Raw genomic sequence first — 11,509 nt, 5'->3', positions numbered from 1 at the left:
GAAGTTTTCTGTCATTATTTCTTCAAATAGGTTTTCAATATCTTGCTCTCTCTCTTCTTCTGGCACCCCCATAATTCGGATGTTGGTATGCTTTTAAGCAACTTTTCATTCTGTATCCTGTTGACACAATGGTTTATTTGTGACTCAGAAATGGAAGGAAAAGCTACCTGTCTGTAGTGATCACTTGTTTTCTGGAATCTTAATTGCAATGCTAATTCAGTCTTGAAGTTAGTGAGATGGTTGACTAAATGATAAGTACAAGATACTGATAAGTGACAAATAAAGGAGGTTGAGAATTTCATGGTGTTTGTGCATGAGAGGGGTTTAGGGTTAGCAGTAATTAAATAAGGAGAAGAATTTTCTTAACATTAAATAGGCCAGAAACATTTTCTCCTTCTCTCTTAGGCATTATGTTCTCTTGCCCGTCACATGAAGAAGAGGCTATATTGGTAAAGTTTCAGTTACACTACTCTGTAAAAAAGAAAGAATTAGAGCTTAAGACTATACGTGTCAAACCATTGAGATCACATGATCTAGTGTCAATTCCAGATTCTGGTCTACATTCTGCCAATGATATCAATGACATGTCAATGACTTTAGCCAAGTCACTAAACCTAGCTATCTGTTTTGTCAAATAACCAATGGGGACTACCACCTCATAGAGTTGAATATCATAAGAATTAAATAGGGGTGAATCACTTTGAGATTTGTAAGATGCTATAAAAATTCACAGATTTCCTATACCTTTTCTTTGCTGTCCTGTTTTCTTTTTTTTAATAATTTGGTTCATATGACTATGCAATAAAAATATTTTTAAATTTGGTATTGTTTGAAGCATCTGTAAGTTTTGAAATTCAGGTGAATTTCTCAAATTATTTTCATGCAAACCCTTCTTGATATTGCTATTAATAATAATAATCCATAGCCTGATTAATCTAAGAGCAGGCAGTTAAATTTGTTGGATTGTTTAAAATTTGTTGGATTATAGTAAATATATAGTCTCCCCAGAATCATGTCATCATTATCTTATTTTGTCCAAAATTGTTCTGGAGTGCATACCCTTGCAATAACCTTATTCTGGAGTTACTGATTTGCTCTTAGGCAAATTATTCAACACTTCTTCAATGTTTAAAGTATTCTTACACAGCTTGACAGCTTTATGCTGTGCACTGACCTGAGCCAATTTGATCATGCAGAACTCCTAGGTTATGTTTATAAATAACAGTAACCTCTAAAGAAATCTTGAGATGATCAAGGGTTATTCTCTCCAAAACCTCACTATCAGAGCCTGATCTGCATGGCTCAGTGGTTGATTGTTGACCTATGAACCAGGAGGTCACAATTCAATTCCCGGTCAGGGCACATGCCTGGGTTGTGGGCTCAATCCCCACTGGCGTGCAGGAGGCAACTGATCGATGATTCTCTGTCATCATTGATGTGTGCATCTCTCTCTCTCTCTCTCTCTCTCTCTCTCTCTCTCCCCCTTCCTCTTTGAAATCAATAAAAATATATTAAGACAAATAAACAAACCAAAAAAACCCCCTCACTATCAGGTTATAATAAAAACAAATATCAAACCAAATCCTGCCATACACTGATTTGTTATTTAAACATTCGTTAGCAATTCAACAAAGAAAACAGTTCATTCAACCTGCTCTGTAAGCCCAAGGAAATCCTTTCAGGTGCTCTAGAGGTTCAGAGAGACAATTTCCCTAAGAAAGATCTAAAAGAGTTTATGTCCTATAATAGGCACCTTTAATATGGTGGTAAATTCAGAGATGGTGTATCCTTGGTTGTTAGTTGGTTGAGAGATGACGATGATAATGATTAAAAAAAATAACTGTAAAAGTAGGAAGCACATAATCCCATCACATTAAAATTTCCAAAGGTAAAATTTCAATAGTGCAGGAACTTTGATTTATTTACCACTCTATCTCTAGCACCTACAATTGTGCCTGAAACATAGTAGGCACTTAGTAACCTTGGTTGCATGTACCAATGAACAACAGTAACAACAAACAATTTGAATAACTGATTGGTCAGGCACTGTTGTAAGCTCTTTACATGCATTATCATATTTATTTACCTTCTAAACCTATGAGAAAGTCAAGCTAAATAGAGTAAAGCTTTTACTAATACAAATGTTCAGGAAATGAAATATATTAAATAATTGAATTTTCTAGTTACCAGGATATTACACTTCACTGTTAATTTTAACCCTTTTAATTGCAAATAAAAAAATCAGTGACTTTCCTGACTCAATAAATAGAATTTAGAAGATATTCTTGAATTTTTGGTTAGCTAATTAAAAATTTTCTCAGGGCCCCAGGTAAAATTCCAAGTATCAGTTGTTTTGTGCAGAATCATAAATGGAGAAGGTATAATACATTAGATTAAATGTATAATCTATACTAATAAAAGGGTAATATGCTAATTAGACCGGAAGTCTTCCAGATGTCCTTCCAGACAACGTCACAGCGGCTGCAAGGGCCGAGGGCCTGCAGCCACGCGGCTGTGAGGGCCGGGTCAGTGCCGTGGTCCCTTTTGCAGAGGCCATGGAAAAAGGTGCCACAGGAGAAGGCAGAAGGGAGAAGGCCGGCACCGTGGGAGAAGGGAGAAGATGGCAGTTAGGCAGTTAGAGGATCAGGCCAGGAGGGGAAAGCAGTTAGGCAGTTAGGGGGATCAGACCAGGAGCGGAGAGCAATTAGGCAGTTAGAGGATCAGGCCAGGAGGGGAGAACAGATAGGCAGTTAGGGGGATCAGGCCAGCAGGGGAGAGCAGTTAGGCAGTTAGGGAGATCAGGCTGGCAGGGGAGAGCAGTTAGGGGGATCAGGCAGGCAGGCAGGTGAACAGTTAGGAGCCAGTGGTTCTGGATTGAAAGAGGGATCCCAGATTGGAGAGGGTGCAGGCTGAGCTGAGGGACCCCCCCCCCCCACTGTGTACAAACTTCGTACACTGGGCCTCTAGTACATATATAAAAGCCAAAGTGACCAAACAACTGATCGACTGGTTGCTATGACATGCACTGACCACCAGGGGGGCAGACACTCAATGCAGGAGCTTCCCCCTGGTGGTCAGTGCACTCCCACAGTGGGAGCACTGCTTAGCAAGCTTACTGAGCTGCAGCAGCAGCTGGCACAGTGTGGCCGGGATGAGAGGAGGGGCATGGGCTCCTACTGGGCCGCCTGCCACTTCGCGCACTACTACATCCCTGGCCTGCAGGGATCAGACCGAAATTGGCAGTCCGACATCCCCCGAGGGGTCCCAGATTGCGAGAGGGAACAGGCCAGGCTGAGGGACCCCACCAGTGCATGAATCCATGCACCAGGCCTCTAGTAATATCATAACATTCTCTAGAAATTGTTTTTTCTTTCTTGAGGATATAGGTGGGGTTATGGTGTTAAAGCCTTAATGTATAGTTGACCCTTCAACAACTCAAGGTTTGGGGGTACCTCCCCCTGCAGTTGAAAACCTGCATATAACTTTGATTCCTCAAACACTTAAGTTGTCTCTTGGTATCCAAAGAGAATTGATTCTAGGACTCACTGCAGATATCAAAATCTGAGGATGCTCAAGTCTCCTATATATAATGGCATAAATCAATACATACAGTGAGCCCTGTGCATTGGTGGGCTCCCAACTGCTGATCGAAAACAGTACAGGTATTTATTGAAAAAATCCACGTATAAGTAGAGTTGCACAGTATAAACCCAGGCTGTTGAAGGGTCAACTGTAATCTGTTTTTTCTCTGCCAATTCTCTCATTCATTCTTACATATTTCATGGAGAGGCAATACGGCATAGTAGAGAAAGCACAGATTTTAGAGTATGAAAAGACTACATCAGCATCCTAGTTCTGTCATTTTAACTGCTGTGTAATTTAAGCAAGTTTCTTAACATCTTGGAACTTTAGTTTCCTCTCCTGTAAAATGGAGAGAATCCTAGTTATTGGCATGAGGTATGAGGTTTGTTGTGGAGATTGCATGAGATAGTGTATGTAAAGTTCCTCTCATAGCTCCTGCTACTGCTGTGAGAATCTCATGAGATTTTAAAGAAACTTAAAAATATATGTAACTTGCTTTAGAAACCCACGAAGTATGATACATTTTTTGAAAATTGGCGAACTTTGTATGGAATGTGTACAAATGTTTGATTACAAATTGCTTTGTTATATAACAAATGACAATGATAACATACTAATCTGAAATAAATAAGGTAATTGAAAAAGTTTTATGACCCAGACAGTGTGGCTCAGTTGATTGTTGTCCCATGCACCAAGAGGTCACCAGTTTGATTCCTAGTCAGGGCGCATGCCAGGGTTGTGGGCTCAATCCCCAGTAGGGGGCATGCAAAAAGCAGCCAATCGATGTTTCTCTCTCATTGATGTTTCTATCTCCCTCTCCCTTCTTCTCTCTCTAAAATCAATAAAAACATATTTTAATAAAATAATAAGTTTTACAGCAAATGGTTCATTTCATAACTTCTGTATCGTAATTCTGAAACTCTTCATTATGATTCCGAGTGCAGTGGCTAGGGTACTTCCCTTGCTCTGTTTAAATTGTGGATTTGTTAAGCAAATTCAGACTTGAAGTAAGGTGGCAAAGAGCATACAAAGTTGAGAGAAACCCACATTTTTTTTCAAACACTTTATAAGCATTCATTTACATATAAATAACCAACATGCAAATTGTGAGTTAGTCTTCTATTTTTCCAAAAGGATGTGTTTATGGATATTTCCTTAGCCTGTGTTCAACTATTCTATATACATTAACTATAGTATGTATATATTAAATATGGTTTATGTACAAATACAGAAATACATGCATGCATACACACATATATACATACATGCATATATTAAGCATCATTATTTGAAAATTTGTTTTTTGAAAATTAGTCTGAAAGAAAGGTAATTTTTGTATTTTTTATCAATACCTACTTTATCATTTCCTCCAGCAATGCTGATATAATTACCATTTTATGCCCAATGACTGATTTTGTCTTTATGACAGCTGTATAATTTTCATCTTTTAATCATCTCTTGATATGTTCACACATAGAATGATTTCCAAAATAGTCAGAAACAAAAACATGTTCTGTTTATATTCAGATGTCAGATCCAATTCTTTTTCATTAACACACTTTTATATTTTAAAACACTTCTATTTAATTTCAAATATATTTAACCCTAAAGTAAACTGTCTTTAAGGTTGCTTAAAATTTGAAACAGGTACTATTTTTCATACAGAAGAATAATCTATTTTACATTGTGAGGGCTGAAAATTATAATAGTTTTCCTCCCACCTTCTAAGTTGGTCTAGCTGGGCTAATAATAAAATTAATAGAGACAGATTAACAGGAGAAAAATTAAATTTTAATAGGTGCACATGGGGCATTCACATAAGCATGAAAATTCCAAAGACAGTGAGGCAACATTGGGTATTTATGACACTTTGGGAAAAGGAGAAAAGAGGTGATCAGGGTCTTAGATTTTAAAAGTGAAAAATTGGCAACTTGCAAGTAACTGAGGATGAGCAGAACACACATGGCAGGTAAATTCTTGCTTGGCAACACAAAAACAATGATACGGGAGGTAAGGGGGTGATTTAATAAACATGCCCCTACTAAATACCCTCCCACCCACCATAGTGAAGTCAAATTAAGCTGCTATGGTGAACATCCTAAGGTTTTCTTCCTGGAGTAGGTTTTTCCCTTTGAATCTTAGGCAAGAGAGGGCGAAGGGTCAAAAGTTCTTTCTGAGTCTTAATAACCAGCTTAACATTAATATCCCAAAAGCAGCTTTAGAGTGTTAACACTTTGTTGACTTTCAACTTCCCCTTTTTTTCCATACAAATGTTTCTATGCTGCCTAATATCAAAATAACTATTTGCCAAGTCTCTTCAGATTGTTTCATCGAAGGATTCTGTTTCTTTGAATAAGTCACAATATCTTAAATCAGTTTTATTTTCTGAATATAATGTTTAGATAAAATTGTCTTTAGTCATCTAAACTACTTTTTTTTAATTAACAGAGAATCTTTTTTATTATTAAGAATTATCTCTAAACTCTAAAATGCTATGTATGTACTGATGGTATTGGATAGAAAAAAAAACCCAGAATCTATTTAGCTCCTGCCCATAATTTTTCTGGCAACTATTTCAGAGGAAATAGTCATTTAAAATTTAATATTGTCTGGTGTTTTGCAAATTCCCAATTAGAACATTATAATTTAACATATAATGAAATCAGTGGTGGAATAAAAATTCCTGGCTTTAACAGAGTAACTCAGTGCCTTGATTTTAAGAAAGTTTCTTTAATGTGTTGTTTCATGCCACCAAACTGAAATTGTCTTTACAAACGTTGAAGAACACTATAAGTTACATTGTTTGGTCTTATTTATTTATCTACAACTGGCTTACAGCATATGATTTGATGGAGAATAATTAGAAAGCAGACCTTTTATTTTATGTAAGTGGGCTCCTTGGAGTGTATAAATTAGCATTTCTTATAATTTGATCTGACTCTGTAAGACCCAAGGTATTGATGTAGTAGCCTACCAGCCAACTACAGTCATGCATAGCCTCATGAACTCCTCATTAGGAAATAATGAGATAACAGTCATAAATATATTCAATTAATTATGCATTACTATTGATGTTTGTATTCCCTTTCAGTAATGGTTAGGTCTAATCTAGAGTTAATATTCATAGTTATAGCACTTGCTTATGGAAACCATTAGATGTACACCATCAAGTCAGAAATAAGATCTTTGCTTGATTTAGTGAAATTGTTAAGTCCTGTTAAGACTTGGTTACTACAATACTAGCATTGGAGGTTACTTTCAGTGTGTGCTCATACACATAGGACTCAGTTAAATAAGACTGGTCAGGAACTGGAATCATTCCTGGCCACCAGTACCAATTACATCCTGCCTATCCACCATCCTTTTCACACCTCTTTGCATTGGCCCCACTGTATCAGTCAGTATCTAACAAGGAAAAGAGAAATAGAAATGAAAACAGAGAGATTTAGTATTGGAACTTGGTCACATAGGTGATGGAGGAAGTGAAAAGCGGAATGTGGGACATTGAGGCCACCCAACTATAAACAACAGCAGGGAGCCACCACTGCCACTAGGGTGAAGAGACAAGGGAAAAGTCAGCTGACATGGAAACTTAGGAATGAGGATCAGCGAGATGAAGCACAGGAGAAGCTTGAATAATCTGAGGGTAAACAGACCCAAAATAAGCACAGGTGCTTTTGGAAGGAAAAGGAGAGAACAAAAGGGCAAAAGGGAGTTTGAAGCTCTACAAAAGTGACTTAGTCATGTTAATAATAATAATAACAATGATAATGGTGGCAGTAGTGATGCATTGTTGCAAGCACCTTAGATATTTTGTTTATTTTATCCAACCATGGACTGATGAGTTAGGCACTATTATTATTATCTTTATTATTAAGATGAAGCTAGGGTACTGAAAGGTCACATAGCCAAGATTCAGACCTAAGTACTCTGACTTCAGAAATTGGGGCTCTTAACCTCTAACTTACAACTACCTCCCAAAGAAAAACTATGTTGTTTACCTCTTGGCCATTCCATTCTCCAGCCATCTATCTACACAATTGACCAGGTCCTAAGTTCACTTGATGGCACTATACTAATTCTGGTAAGAAATAACAAAACCTTCTGCATGCAATGTAGCTTTATTAAAAACACTTCCTTTTTTTAAAATAATTCCATTTATTTGGGTAACATTAATGTCTTTAACTAACAATGTTTGTTAATAAGATCATATAAGTTTCAAGTGTACAATTCTATAATACACTTAAGGCCCAGTGTATGAAATTTGTGCACGGGGGGGGGGGGTGTCCCCTCAGCCCGGGGGGGATGTCCGACTGCTGGTTTAGGCCCGATTCCTGGGGAACCTGGGGATCCTGGGGATCCTGGGGATCAGGCCTAAACTGGCAGTTGGACAACCCTCTCACAATCCGGGACTGCTGGCTCCTAACAGCTCGCCTGCCTGCCTGCCTGCCTGCCTGATTGCCCCTAACTGTTTCTGCCTGCCAGCCGGATTGCCCTCTAACCACTCCCCTGCCAGCCTGATCTACACCTAACTGCTCCCCTGCCAGCCTTATCGCCCACAACTGCCCTCCCCTGCTGGCCTGATTGCCCCCAACTACCCTCCCCTGCCGGCCTGATCACTCACAACTACCCTCCCCTGCCATGACCTGCCTCCTCCATGTGAGATGGTGGAGATGCCAGGATGGGCCTCTTCTGTGTTGCACAGAGCCACGGGACCCCCAGGCCTTACTGCACTGAGTGGCGGCTGGGCCCCACCTCCACTGTGTGTGTGGCCTTCTTGTGGTGGCCATCTTATGATGGCCATCTTATGATGAGGTGAGGGCGTGATGCCACCTAGGCTATTATTAGTATAGATCAGTGGTTGGCAAACTCAGTCAACAGAGCCAAATATCAACAGTACAACGATTGAAATTTCTTTTGAGAGCCAAGTTTTTTAAACTTAAACTATATAGGTAGGTACATTGTTATTAACTTAATTAGGGTACTCCTAAGGCTTAGGAAGAGCCACACTCAAGGGGCCAAAGAGCCGCATGTGGCTCGCGAGCCACAGTTTGCTGACCACTTGTATAGATAATCCATATATTGCATTGTGTGCTTACCACCTAAAGCCTAGGCTCCTTCCATTGCCATGTATTTGACCCCCTTTACCCTTTTTTCACACATGCATGTAGTAGAAATTGTAATGCTATTTTCAAATTAATTATTGATTGATTGATTGATTGAGAGAGAGAGAGAGAGAGAGAGACACATCTGTTGCTCCATCCATTCATGCATTCATTGGTTGACTCTTGCATGTGCCCTGACCAAGGATCGAACTGACAACCCTAGTGTATCGGGACAACGCTCCAACTGAGCACCTGGCCAGGGTTTTTTTTCAACTTTAAAAAAAATGATTTTTATTTATTGATTGATTGATTTTAGAGAGAGGGGGAAGGAAGGATAGAGTCTATATAATGATATTTTTAAAACCATATGAAATTGCTGTTTTTGTATATTAAAAACAGTTCAGTATTGGCAGTTTCTTATAGTTCAACCCAATGCAAAGGGTATCCAGTAAAGATAAATATCTCCCTTCCACCAAACCCACCCCCACCAGTTTCTCTGAAATCAATCACTCCTACCAGTTTCTTAAGTATCTTTTCAGGGATATTATGTAAATACACGATTATATATGCAGATTCACTGAACCACATCTTGTGTTTTGACATTTAAGAGAATATCTGAAAGATCATTATTTTAAACAGTGATTGAGTTTCCAGTTGCACAAATGTGCTATAATGTATTTACCATACTGCTTTAAGTTAGTTTCATTTAGGTTAGTGTCATTTATTTGCTATTATAAAAACATGCTGTAGTTAATATTTTAATGTGTGTGATTTTACATATGTAAATGACTAGATGTAGAATTTTTGTTCCAAAGTATCTGCATTTTTAATTTTGATAAATATTGAGTATTCTCCAAATATTGTCAAATTACCATCAATAGAAGTTGGACCCATTTGAATTCCTATCAGCAATGCATTGAGAGTGTCTGTTTCCTCAAACACTTGCAAGCACAGGGTGCTATAAAACTTCTTGAATTCTATAAACCTGATACATTAATTACTATCTTATATTAGCTGCTTTGAATTTTTGAAATGCTATTTTGATCACTCATTATTACATACAAAGCCTATTTAATAGGTTTAGAAATGGTTTAAATGTTCATTAATTATTAGCACAAATAATTTTATTTGCATTCCAAAACATTTTCTTAGTTAATTTTCAAGAAAAAAAATTAAGCTAAATATCAGTCTGGTTAATGTCCATGGTGTCACATATATCTCCCATAATAATTAATTCCTTTATTCATTCATTATGCTAATCAATATGATTTTATTTAACACTTAATATAGAGGTACTGTGTTGAGGGCTAGAGATATAGCTCCAATAGGAGCTTATGTTCTGGCTTACTTAGTCAGGTTGCCTTTTTTAGCATCATCACATTCTACTTCCACTATATAATACTGACTCTGTTCTTCTCTACCTCTTTTTACCCTATCAACCTCTTAAAATCTAGTATGTTCTATTTCACCATGTAACTCATTTTATTTGAATTTATACCTCATCAAGTCCAAACTCTTCTTTTGAGTTTTGAAATTTAGAAATACGGTGTTGCCCCCTTATCCACAGGGTATATGTTCCAAGATCCCCTTGGATTCCTGAAACTACAGATAGTACTGAAACCTATACATACTATGTTTTTTCCTTTGCATACATAACTATGATAAAGTTCAATTTATAAATTAGGCACAGTAAGATATTAACAACAAAAATAATAAAATTAGATAATTATAATGTACTGTTACAAAAGTTATGTGAATGGCTTTGGAGCCGTTATTAAATAAAATAAGGGTCATTTAAACACAAGCACTGTGATGTCACAACATTGGATCTGATAGCCAACATGGCTACTAGATTACCAATGTACAGGGAGCATATAGAGCCTAGATTAGCTTGACAAAGGTATGAGTCACATCTTGCTTCATCATGCTTCTCAGAATGAAGCACAATTTTAAAAAGTATGGATTGTTTATTTCTAGAATTTTCCATTTAATACTGTCAGACTGCTGTTGACCATAAGTAGCTAAAACCGTGGATAACAGGGGACTACTATATCATCTGTCCCTTCCCTTTGTATCTATTTGATGTTATTTTCTGTGACCCCTCAACATATTTGCTCTTGAAATAATCTCTCCAGTACAGCACACTTCAGAATCACTCTTTCTATTACTCATGTTGTTCTTCCCATCTTATCTGTTCTCTCCATCCTTCCAAGCTAGCATGTAGCTGAGTGAGAAATGCGCATGTGATATCTGGATTTCTGTCCCAGATCTTACTAGCTCTGAATAGCCATGTGACCTTAAGCAAGTTGAATGAGATAAAGGAGCCAGCATATATCTAAGCACATAGAAGATACTACACTGGTTTCTCCTCACCCTCACTCCACAAAGTTTTTCATAAAGACTTTCCTGAATACACACTCTCTCCTCTGAACTAATCTCTCTCTTCTCTCATCTACAAATACTCCCTAAGTCACACAAATCAATGCTATCCTATCTAATAAGAGAGTAATATGCAAATTAACCTTCCCACCCTCATTCCCTCACTCCATCACAAAGATGGTGGCAGCCACAGAGCTGGAGTGAGCAGGAGGCTTGAGTTGACCCGGCGATGGAGGAAGCCAAGCTTCCTGCCAGCCCTGAGCTCCGTTGAAGGTTACAGAGTTTCAATTATAGAAGACAAATAAATCCCACATACCTGCTTCCAGTCGGCATGGCCTCTGCTCAAGGAGGGGCTGGGAACCTGGGTTGCCAGGGGCAAACCAGGCTTCGAGCCAGACCAAGGCAACAAAGTTTCAATTATAGAAGTTAAATAAATCCCAGAT

At 38.0% G+C, this 11,509-nt stretch overlaps 1 protein-coding gene and 1 long non-coding RNA gene across 5 annotated transcripts in view; both read left to right on the top strand.

Moving 5' to 3' along the window:
* Window positions 1–8,591, top strand: part of LOC106727222 — a 9,539-nt gene extending 948 nt beyond the window's left edge. The window contains exons 2-3 of the long non-coding RNA XR_001363394.1: window positions 4,742–4,746; window positions 8,581–8,591. This is a non-coding gene — a long non-coding RNA (uncharacterized LOC106727222). The remainder of the gene's footprint in view (window positions 1–4,741; window positions 4,747–8,580) is intronic.
* TENM1 (teneurin transmembrane protein 1) overlaps window positions 1–11,509 on the top strand; it is a 913,380-nt gene that overhangs the window by 432,071 nt on the left and 469,800 nt on the right. The gene's annotated exons all lie outside the window — the stretch shown is intronic.

The sequence above is a fragment of the Myotis brandtii genome, unplaced genomic scaffold, assembly GCF_000412655.1.
Source record: "Myotis brandtii unplaced genomic scaffold, ASM41265v1 scaffold39, whole genome shotgun sequence".
Taxonomy (NCBI): Eukaryota; Metazoa; Chordata; class Mammalia; order Chiroptera; family Vespertilionidae; genus Myotis; species Myotis brandtii.
Note: the sequence above shows the minus strand (reverse complement) of the source record. Positions and strands in the feature narration are given on the sequence as shown.